We start from the raw sequence: 10,077 nt of genomic DNA, 5'->3' as shown, positions 1-10,077 counted from the left end.
CTCGGGGAGGGGACTGCGGGGGCCAGGCTAACTGCGTCCGGGGCCGACGCAGGCCTCAGCCGGTCCCGAGGGAGCGGGGACCGGGCGAGCCGCTCGGTGCGTGCAAAGCGCGACATGGCGGCGAGGCCTAGGAGCCCGGCTGCCCAGTGTGTACGAGGCGGGGGGCGGGGCTAGGCGCGGCCTTGACAACCATTAGAGCGCTTGGGGCTGCGCGGCTCGGGGACTATGTTTCCCAGGGGCCGTCGCGGCGGGCCGGAAGGGGTGGGCCTCCTGCCACTGCGCACGCGCGCCAGTCCGGCTGGTTATATAAGGGAGGCTCCAGCCACATTCGTTCTTTTGCTTCGGAGGCGTTTGTCGTTTGTGGTGGTTCTGTTGGCGATTCTCGGCATGTCTTCCTTCGCTGTTAACCACGTTTGTTTTATGGTGAGTGGGTACTCCACTGTTTTCCCGTCACGAGTTTGGTCCTCTTGTATCCTCGTGGTGCCATCGCCTCCCCTGCTTGGCCTCGTCTTCTCCAGCGTTAGGGCCGTGGGGAGATGAGTTAGCTAGGAAAACTCTTTCCTTCTGCTTGACTCTAAGGAGCCCTTGGCTGGTGTAAATGATGACTTCACTTTTTTCCCCATCAGATCGACAATGCTGATCTTTTTTAACACTTGCCAGTTAATTCTGACACACCAGCTTCAAGATGCCCTTCTTCTCTCCATGTTCTTTCCTGGCCATGGAAAATGGCGACTGACGCCCTTTTGTATTTTAGGTTAACGCAATTGGATTCAGAATGGATGTTGCAAGACGGGCTCACCTCTGGGCTTCTACGGGAACCCCACTTTCTATCTTCGGAGCTCTGGGGTAAGCACGTTTGTCTTAGGATCTAAGACAAACTTTAGGGGTTAGGATTAAATTTAATTGAAGTTAGATTTTTTTGTGTTGGTGCTGGTTGGAACTCAGGGCCTTGAGCATGCCTAACATGTGCTCTGCCACAGAGCTACTTTTCCCAGAGTTTTGTTGAAACTCTTGGGTTCTTATAACAATTTATATATTGAATGGGTTCCTAGGAAGAAACAGTTCTAGAGGTCCAAAGAGCTTTCTTGAGCTTTTCCATTTGTGAAAAACCAAAAGAATTTCTGTTGACCTAGATACTAACTGCAGAGCTTATCCCCACAGTGTCTGGCTATATATTGCTTAGGCTAATAACTCAAACTTCTGGCCTCAAGCTGTCCTTCCAGTCAATGCCTTGTCCTCTCAAGTGGCTGGGATTTCAGGTGTGACTTCTGCTCATTGAATGAGAGGAGATGTGGCAGCAACTTATCTTTTTCATATTCCTCTCGTTAAGAGCTCAAAGAGCAGCTGCAAAACAGGCCTGTAATCCCAGTGGCTCAGGAGGCTGAGGCAGGAGGTTTGCAAGCCTTAGCAACTTAGTGAGACCCTGTTTTAAAATAAAAAAGGGCTGGGGATATGACTGAGTGCCCTTGGGCCCAATCCCTGGTACTCCCTCCCACCAAGAAAAATTCAAAGAGCTGCTTGCTGGCATATATGATGACTGAACTTTTTTCCCCGACAGATCGACAATGTTGATCTAACTTTCCTAAGCCAGTTTCTGTCTGATATGCCTGCTTGAGCACCAACCATCCCCTAATCCCATGCCCATCTGACTGATGGGATTTAATCTTTCTGTGTTTTATCTTAGGTTTGCTACCAGAAACCAGGCTTTGAATGAACAAGGATAAATTCCAGGAGTGTGAAAGGATTGGTAAGTGATGCTGGCATTTCTTCCTCATCTGAACAGTAACTGCTTTTTCCTAGTGTGGAACTGTCTTTTTGACTCAAATTTTACTCATTGAGCCGGTGCAGCTGATGACACAACTTTTTTCCCCATCAGATCGACCCTGTTGATCTAACTAAACCTGTAAGCCAGTTTTATCTGATGCATCGACACAAAATAACTTCTGTTTTTATTTGTTGCTTGCTCAGTTGGTTGGTGTTTTTCCAGCATTCAGATTATTTGTTCACTTCCTGCAGGAGTCCTGGATGCTACTATGCTGACATTAGTCTAATCTGATGTCTTTGCTTCAGTCCATCCTGCAACAGGTGAGGTTTCTGCTTTCCAGCTGTCACACCCCACTTATGACGCAGTACTGATTTGTGTTCAAAGTGGGAGGGGGGAATGAATTTGAAGTTGTGCTTATGAGGGGTGGGTGATGTTGGCCTGTTTACTAGAAGGTCTTAAAGTTGCTGGACATTGTAGTTTCCTTTCCCTGGCAAATACTGCATCTTTTAAAATAAGGAACTTGTCTGGGGTTGTGGTTCAGTGGTAGAGAGCTCACCTAGCACGTGCAAGGTCCTGGGTTTCATCCTCAGAACCACATAAAAATAAATAAATAAAATAAAGGTATTGTGTACAACTACTAAATTAAAAAAAAACAAGGAACTTGTCTCACATGAGTTGGAATTTGTTTGATCATGATTATTTTTGTGGCATTCAATTATAAGCCTTATTTGTGTTTTACAGAAGATCCACTTTTGCCAAATGAGTATTCCTTTACTTGCTTAGAACCTTTAACTAGTGAAAAGAGTAAACAACAGTGACAGCTCCCCTCCTTGAGTATGGTGTTCCTGCTATAGATTACAGATGTCTCCTAGTAATTCATTCCGTAACTTTATTTTTTAGTTGTAGTTAGACACAGTACCTTTATTTTATTTATTTTTATGTGGTGCTGAGGATCTAACACAGTGCCTTGCACATGCAAGGCAAGTGCCCTACCACTGACTGAAAAGCTGTAGAAATTTAGATTGTTGTCACTCATTACCCTAGATTCGAAGTGTTCTGGGATGGCTTCAGGCTTTCATGTGAAGATTTGACATTTAGAGAGGATCCTCAGCCAGGCATGGTAGTATGTGATCACTTATAATTAAAGCTACTTGGAAGACTGACACAAGGCCAGCCTGAGCTACTTACTTAAACCCTCAAGGAGGGATGTGGCTCAAGTGGTATCGTGCTTGCCTAGCATGTATGAGGCACTGGGTTCAATTCTCAGCACCATGTAAAATAGTTTCCCACCTAAAACTAAAGAATAAATATTAAAGGGCTGTGAATGTAACCCATTTGTAAAGGCACTCTTGGGTTCAATCTCCAATGCAGAAAAACTCAATGATCCTTAATAACTGAGAATACTTTGTTACATAGTCTATTATCCATTACACATTGACACATATATGTATTAATTGTACAGTGCATTTATATTTAGGTTGTCACTTGAGAATCAACAAAATTGTTTTGGGGGCAGTAGTAGGGGTTGAACCCTGGGCTTTGACACTTGGTTGGTACACTAGGCTCGACCACAGAGCTACTCCCCATCCCATGTTTGTAGTTTTAGTCAGTCTTGCTAACTTGCTCAGGCTGGTCTTGAACTTGGGCCCTCCTGCATCAGCCTCCTGGGTAGCTGTATACCACTATACCTGGCTAATTCCCCGCTTTCCAAAAGTTTCTCATTGTGGATTTATTTTTTGACTGTTAACCTTTACCCAGAAGGGCTTATATCTGGATTTAGATTAAGTATTTCAATTGTAACCAGTGTGGGAATAATACATGGGCACAAATATTGGCAGTGTAGAAGAGACAGGTTATCTTAGTGGGAGTTAGCCAGCATGTGGAGAACCACATGCTTCCATATTCTCAGATAGAAAGCACTTTTCTGACCAAAATGGAACAGATTATAATGTACTTTCTATTTTCCTTTTAGAAGTTGCTCAGCCATGGAGTTGGAGTACAAATACTGAAAGAAAAAGGAGTCCTGTATTTCCAGCTGAAACAATCCCACAAGGTGTTTGTGTACTTAGCTGGAGGGCTAGCTCCAGTTGAAGGCCATACTTCCCCCTTTCTTGAAAAATTCAAGAATTAAATTTTTGACTTTGTAGCATTTCTACCTGCAGAAAGAATAAAAGAAATTAAAACTTGTATTTTGTCATGGGAGGTAAACATTCAACAGCCATAACAAGTAGCAAACAGGTATCTGTAAATTTCCTTTGGTTTATGTGAGAATTCAGTGGCCTAGTAGGCAGCTCTGACTTGCTAGGTCTCTTTACTTTGCTCGCTTTGGTGGAGCAGCCTGCCATGTTGAAAGGGGCAGGGGACTTGGTATTTTGAAGCCATTAGTAAGGGGTATTCATGCCAACAGGTGCTTCTCTAGTGAAGACACCAGCTGATCACAACTTAGTTATTTTAAGTCTGTAGCATAGGAACTATGGTTTCTGCTGGTAGGTTGCCAAGATATGCTCATTTAAATCAAGACCCTCTGCAAACTGAGGAGACAGCTTGCTTGAGCTGCCAGGCACTCCTACATCTTTGCCATGTGGGACTTCAGAGGGGTCTGTGCTGCAGATGAGACCTGGCTTTCATTAGCTTTCATTAGCTTCTGAGGAATGTGCATGTACATCTAAGGCAACTGACAGTGATTGGATTTTTTTATAGCGAGACCCTGTCTTCCACTCCCTGAAGTAGACCTGGATTCCTGATCCACAGCATTTATTTCAAGCTATGGAATAGTTATCATGACATATAAAATGTATTTGCTTAGAATCTATGCACGTCCTCCAATAGTCTTTAAATCATTTCTAGATAATACCTAATAAATTCAATGCTATAGAAGTACAGTATTGTTAGGACATAATGACAAAGTGAATGGGACTGTAGCTCAATGGGTGTGCTGGGCTAGCCTTGGTTTGATACCCCACACTGCAGAGGGGAAATAGTCTGTACATGTTTAGTACAATTTTTTTTTTAATACTGGGGACACTTGGTCACTGAGTTGCTTAGCACCTCACCAGTGCCGAGACTGGCATTGAACTGTCCCAGCCTCTGGAGCTGCTGGGATTACAAGCATGCACCATAAGGCACAGCTGCAAATGTGTTTTTTGAAAATATTTTTGAGCTGTGGTTGAGTCCACAGGTGTGGAACTCTGGATAAAGGTCCAACTGCATTCCCACAATCAGTCCATTAATATTTCTCAAGTAACTACCACATGCCAGGGTTTATTCTAGTTTCTGGAGATACAATAGTGGAAAACAACCAGAAAAAAAGCTTGCCTGTGCCAGAGATGACTTCTCCAGTAGAGGGAGAAGCCGAATAGAAAATAATGCACTGTAAGGTGCAAGGATTCTGGCTGTGGATATGTACAGGGCAGCGCTCCTCTGGGGAGCAAACTTCTGGAGGGTAACAGGTGCCCTGTCATGAGTATTCTATAGTTTCTCCCTGGAACTAGTAAGATGACTAATAAATGGTCAATGCCTAGCTGCTATGATAATGTCCTTCGCAAGGAGGCTTGTCAGCCTGGACCTTAATCTCAGACACTCAGCCTCAGTGTGTCACTGGACCTAAGCCTGCCCACATAACAGTCACTTTATACAATGAGCAGTATGTGCAGTATGACCTCAATGACCTAATGTGACCTATGGATATGAATAAAGCTGGCAGCTCAGATGAGCCCTTTTTACTTTGCCCCTGCACCTTGCTTCTGTCTCTCTGTTTTAACACTAAAGAAGGGGCTGGGGATGTGGCTCAAGTGGTAGCGCGCTCGCCTGGCATGCGTGCGGCCCGGGTTCGATCCTCAGCACCACATACAAAGATGTGTTCGCCGAAAACTAAAAAATAAATATTAAAAAATTCTCTTTAAAAAAAAAAAAAAAAACTAAAGGGACTGGGGATATAGTTCAGTTGGTGGAGTGCTTGCCTCCCATGCACAATCCATGCACAATCCCTAGCACCACAAAAAAATAAATATAATAATAATGGTAATAATAATAATAAAGCCATGACTTGTCTGAGATCACCCAGCTGGTAAGTGGCAGAGCCAGCCCTCTGTCAGTCTGGCTCTGTTGGTAGCCTTTGGCTTCATTGCAGTCCAGCAGACACAGGAAAGGAGCCCATTTCTGATCCTTCAAGGGTCATATGCTTTTGACTTCCCTGTGAAGGAGACACTACAGAGGTCAGAAGTGCCAGGGCAGGAAAGCTCCCTAGAGAGCTCCCCTGGCCCACCACCCCAGTCTCTTGGCTTTGCTGTCATCACTTTCCCAAGCCCTGGGGGCGGGGGCAGTCCTCCAGGGCTCATCCTGGGCAGCTTGTCCCTCAGCTTCAGTCTCTTCCAAAACCTGATGCTTCTAGGATGATCCTCGTCTTTGTCCTCTTAACTGAGGTAACTGGGGCAAATTCTTGCACCTGTATAAGCCTCAGTTTCCTCATCTGTGAAGTGGGGTTCTTAATGCCTCCTTCAGAAAGGTTTCAGGCGCAATAAAAATCACATCTGTAGGGACCTGGGTTGTAGCTCAGAGGTGGAGCACTCTATCATGTGTGAGGCACTGGATTCGATCCTCAGAACCTCATAAAAATAAAGATATTGTATCCATCTACAACTAAAAAATATTTAAAAATGATTAAAGAAAATAATTTCTGTAAAGTGCTTAGCCTCAGGCCTGGCTTGTGGCAGGGACACAATTCGTATCTTGTAAATAAACACATCTTTTTGCCAAAGTTAGATGGGAGGTGTTTGATAGTGGAGAGGTAGAAAAAGAACAGTAAGTGTGTCCCGTAAGTGCTTGCCATGGGCCCATGCTGCATGTATTATCTCAAACAGTCTCCGCCCAACCCTGCTCATTATTGAATTTTATAGATTGGAAAACTGAAGCTCAGGGAAGTCGACTGACTGACTTGAAGTCACACCTTGGAAGTAGCTTTGTTGTATTTGGGTCATAGCTCTGCCACTTTGCAGCCATGTGACCTTGAGAAGCCATTCACATCTCTCTGGGCCTCATTTCTTCATCTGGAAATTGGCTCACTGGCTTATTCATTGAATTCTGTTTTCAGGGTTTCTCCCTGGGTAGCACATATCAGAGTTTTGAGTGGCTGAGTAACGCTGTGCCCATGTCTGCGCCAGAGTTATTCATCTATGGATGAATGGGCAGTTGTGTCCACCTTTGGGCTATTAAAGTGATCATTGTCATACAAGTATCTATTTCAGTCCTTGTTTTCAATTCTTTGGGGGTAGGACAAGGATACCACCTCTGGGGAACAGGGCTCTCATAGCTCTGCCTGGAAAGGGACTTCTCAAGTGCTTGCTGTTTCCAGTTTATTTCTACTTTTAATTTCTCCTGGATTTTGCTTGCTTCACTCCTAATTGTGGCTATACAATTACCAGGGAGGATGGAGCCAGATCTTCCCCAGAACCTGCAACTGCAGCCTCCGTCTGCAGGGGGCACTGCGGGCACACATTTCTCCAACATGTGACCAGAAGCTTCCAACCCCAGCCAGGAAAGGGGAAAGTAGCCCTGGCTAGGGCCTTGCTGATGGGAAAGCTTGTCAGAACCTGCAGCCAGCACTTGAAGGGTGGACTGCAGCGCTGGAGCCGGTTCCCCAGGCCTGAGACCGCACAGCTTCCAGGCTCATCTTGCAACTGACGAACAAATCAGTAATCAATTTCCACGGTTCCGGGTTTCCTTCTGTTCTATTATGTTTTCATAGCAGGGCGGCTACTACCAGCTACTACTCGCTAAAATGTTGGCAGCTGAAATCACTTTTATAAACTAACAACTGGGCAACACACATGATTGGGCCTCATGGCCCTGAGGCCACCAGTTTGAGACCTCTGTAACTGTGTCCTTTTCAGCACTGCCCTTGTCATTCCTGAGTGGGATGCCCAGTTAGATGAGAATGTCGGATAAACAACTAATAATTTTTTAGTGTTTAAGTATGTCCCATGCAATATTTGGGACATAGTAAAAAATATTTGTTGTGTATATGATATTCTAATGTAATGAGCCATTATGTACTTTTATTTGCAAAATCTGGCAACCCCTGTCTTGGGGCACCTGGCTTGGGACAGTGGCATCTGTTCTTTAAGATGCAACTCCATGGACCTGGTATCTTCTGAGTAACTTTCATATAATTTGTCAACTTGAATTTTTCCTCCAAAGTTATCTGGGGGGCATTGGGCTGTGGAGTCTTCCAATAGCTAGTCTCTAAACTGGCTTCAAAGCCTGGGCTGGTGGAATTGGCAGGCTGAGTGGCCAGTCTGACAGGTCCTCTCCTCCCTCCTCCCATGGTCCTGATGTTAGTTAACTACAAGTCTGTTTAGGAGATGTCTTAAGGGGCTGGGATTATGGCTCAACGGTAGAGTGCTTGCTCAGTACACAAAAGGTACTGGATTCAAACCTCAGCACCACATAAAAATGAAATTAAGATATTGTGTCTACCTATAACTAAAAAATAAATATTAAAAAAAAGATGTCTTAGTCCAGTTTATGTTGCAATAACAAAATCCCTTAGACTGGATAATTTAAAGGGAAAGAAGTTTATTTTGACTCCCTTTTCTGGAGGCTGGAAAGCCTAAGCGTGTAGAGCTGGAGAGGGCCTTACGCTATTTCAACTAAAGGCAGAAAACGGAAAAGTAAGTGGACCTGTGTACAGGAGGCGGAACATGAGGGGCAGCTTCACGTTATAAGAACCTACTCTCAGCAAAGCTCAGCGTTGCACGCCTGTAATCCCAGCAGCTTCGGAGGCTGAGGCAGGAGGATCCCAAGTTCAAAGCCATCCTCAGCAATGGCAAAGCCCTAAGCAACTCAGTGAGACCTGTCTCTAAATAAAATACAAAATAGGGCTGCAGATGTGGCTCAGTGTTCCACTGAGTTCAACTCAGTGACCCTGAGTTCAATCCCCACTACACCCCCTACACAAAGGAACCTGCTCTTATGATAACTACTCCAGTCACATGAGAATAACCCAGTTGTGTGAGAGAGGCATTCATTTCTCTTAATGACCTAATCATTCTTAAAAGGCCACAACTCTCAACACCCCCACAAGGGCAATTAAATTTTCAACATGAGTTTTGGGGGAGGGGGATAAACCAGCTTCGGCAGAAACAGACCATCTTGAGTTTATTTTTATCTGTGGCTTTTTAAAAAAAAAAAAGAAAGAAAAGAAAAGGAGAAATCTGGACCCTAGCATTTGGCAGGCTCCTTAAACAAATGGTCTTCTGCTAAAATAGACCACTGGCTGGTGGGAGCCTGTGGTGGGTGGGGGAGGAGGACACAAGTGGATGCCAACATTGTTTTGCCCCCAGGTTAAAACGGCAGGGCGTGCAGTCTAGGACTTGGATGTCCCCTTGGCTCTGCCCGAGTACCTGATGTTCTTACAGGTAGAGGGACTACCTGGTGAGCATGGTGGTGTTTATCCCAGGTGGTAGCAGGCAGGCTGTCTCAAACTGCTCCCCTGGTCCCATCTTTCTATCACATAATTTGTCCACTGGAGTCGGTCATAGTGACAGTAGTATATTCCCCACCAGGCTCAGTGCTGGGTACTGTACATACTTTAAACACGTTTTCCTCCCCTTGACTGGAGCAGGGAGGCCACATTATTACTTTACAGATAAGGAAGCTAAGGTCAGGAGAGGGGAAGGGACTTGCCTCAGCCCCAGGTAGTAAATGGCTTTGCCCGAGTCTTCCTTTGCCCCTCCACATCCCGTCTGCCCAGGGCTTCTGGCTCGACAGGTCTGTGCCCTGTGGTTCCCAATGGGTCCCCCTCGGGAGCTTCGGCAGGAGGTGGGAGGAGGCTGGCAGGTGAGGCGCAGGTCCCAATCCCCTGGCTTGTGCCCTGCGGGACAACTCAGGCTGGCTGCTTCTCCATCGAAGGCCACCTCCATCAAAGGCCACCTCTGCAGGGCTCCTCCAACTGACTCTCCTTCAGGACTCCAGTGACTGCTCCTTTATGGCCCCTTCAATTTAGGGGGTGCTTCCTGTTCCCAGCTTCAGGGCTCTGCACTAGCCCTTGAGTCCTTCTGGAATTATGCTTCATTTGAGCCAGACTGTCCAGTGGGCCATGGCTGGTACAGAGACAGAGCTGGGGTTTGAACCCCTGACTCCAACAGAACCTCTGCCAAGGCCTCCCAGAGCTGCTTGCTGGATGCTCCTGCCAGGCTGAGCATCTCCCTTCTGGCTTGGACCACGATCTGCTCTAATTTTTATCACTTTTCCACAACAATTGAAGAAAATGTTGCCAAACACATGCTCTGTGCCCGCCAGGCAATCGGCCCAGT

The 10,077-nt window shown here is 45.7% G+C and overlaps 1 long non-coding RNA gene and 3 other non-coding genes across 4 annotated transcripts; all 4 read left to right on the top strand.

Annotated features, from left to right (window-relative positions):
- The first annotated feature begins 235 nt into the window (after positions 1-235).
- On the top strand, positions 236-3,952 carry LOC101964185 (uncharacterized). The gene is made up of 5 exons (XR_257777.5): positions 236-423; positions 755-846; positions 1,685-1,747; positions 2,017-2,085; positions 3,738-3,952. It is a non-coding gene; the product is annotated as an uncharacterized LOC101964185 (long non-coding RNA).
- LOC120887067 (small nucleolar SNORD12/SNORD106) lies at positions 589-679 on the top strand. The gene has a single exon (XR_005730235.1). It is a non-coding gene; the product is annotated as a small nucleolar SNORD12/SNORD106 (small nucleolar RNA).
- Positions 1,521-1,611, top strand: LOC120887068 (small nucleolar SNORD12/SNORD106). Its single transcript, XR_005730236.1, has one exon. It is a non-coding gene; the product is annotated as a small nucleolar SNORD12/SNORD106 (small nucleolar RNA).
- LOC120887069 (small nucleolar SNORD12/SNORD106) lies at positions 1,839-1,931 on the top strand. Its single transcript, XR_005730237.1, has one exon. It is a non-coding gene; the product is annotated as a small nucleolar SNORD12/SNORD106 (small nucleolar RNA).
- Positions 3,953-10,077: the final 6,125 nt, after the last annotated feature.

This window comes from Ictidomys tridecemlineatus, chromosome 5 (genome assembly GCF_052094955.1).
Source record: "Ictidomys tridecemlineatus isolate mIctTri1 chromosome 5, mIctTri1.hap1, whole genome shotgun sequence".
NCBI classification, from domain to species: domain Eukaryota; kingdom Metazoa; phylum Chordata; class Mammalia; order Rodentia; family Sciuridae; genus Ictidomys; species Ictidomys tridecemlineatus.
The sequence above is the reverse complement of the archived record's forward strand: the minus strand, read 5'-3'. Positions and strand labels throughout refer to the sequence as shown.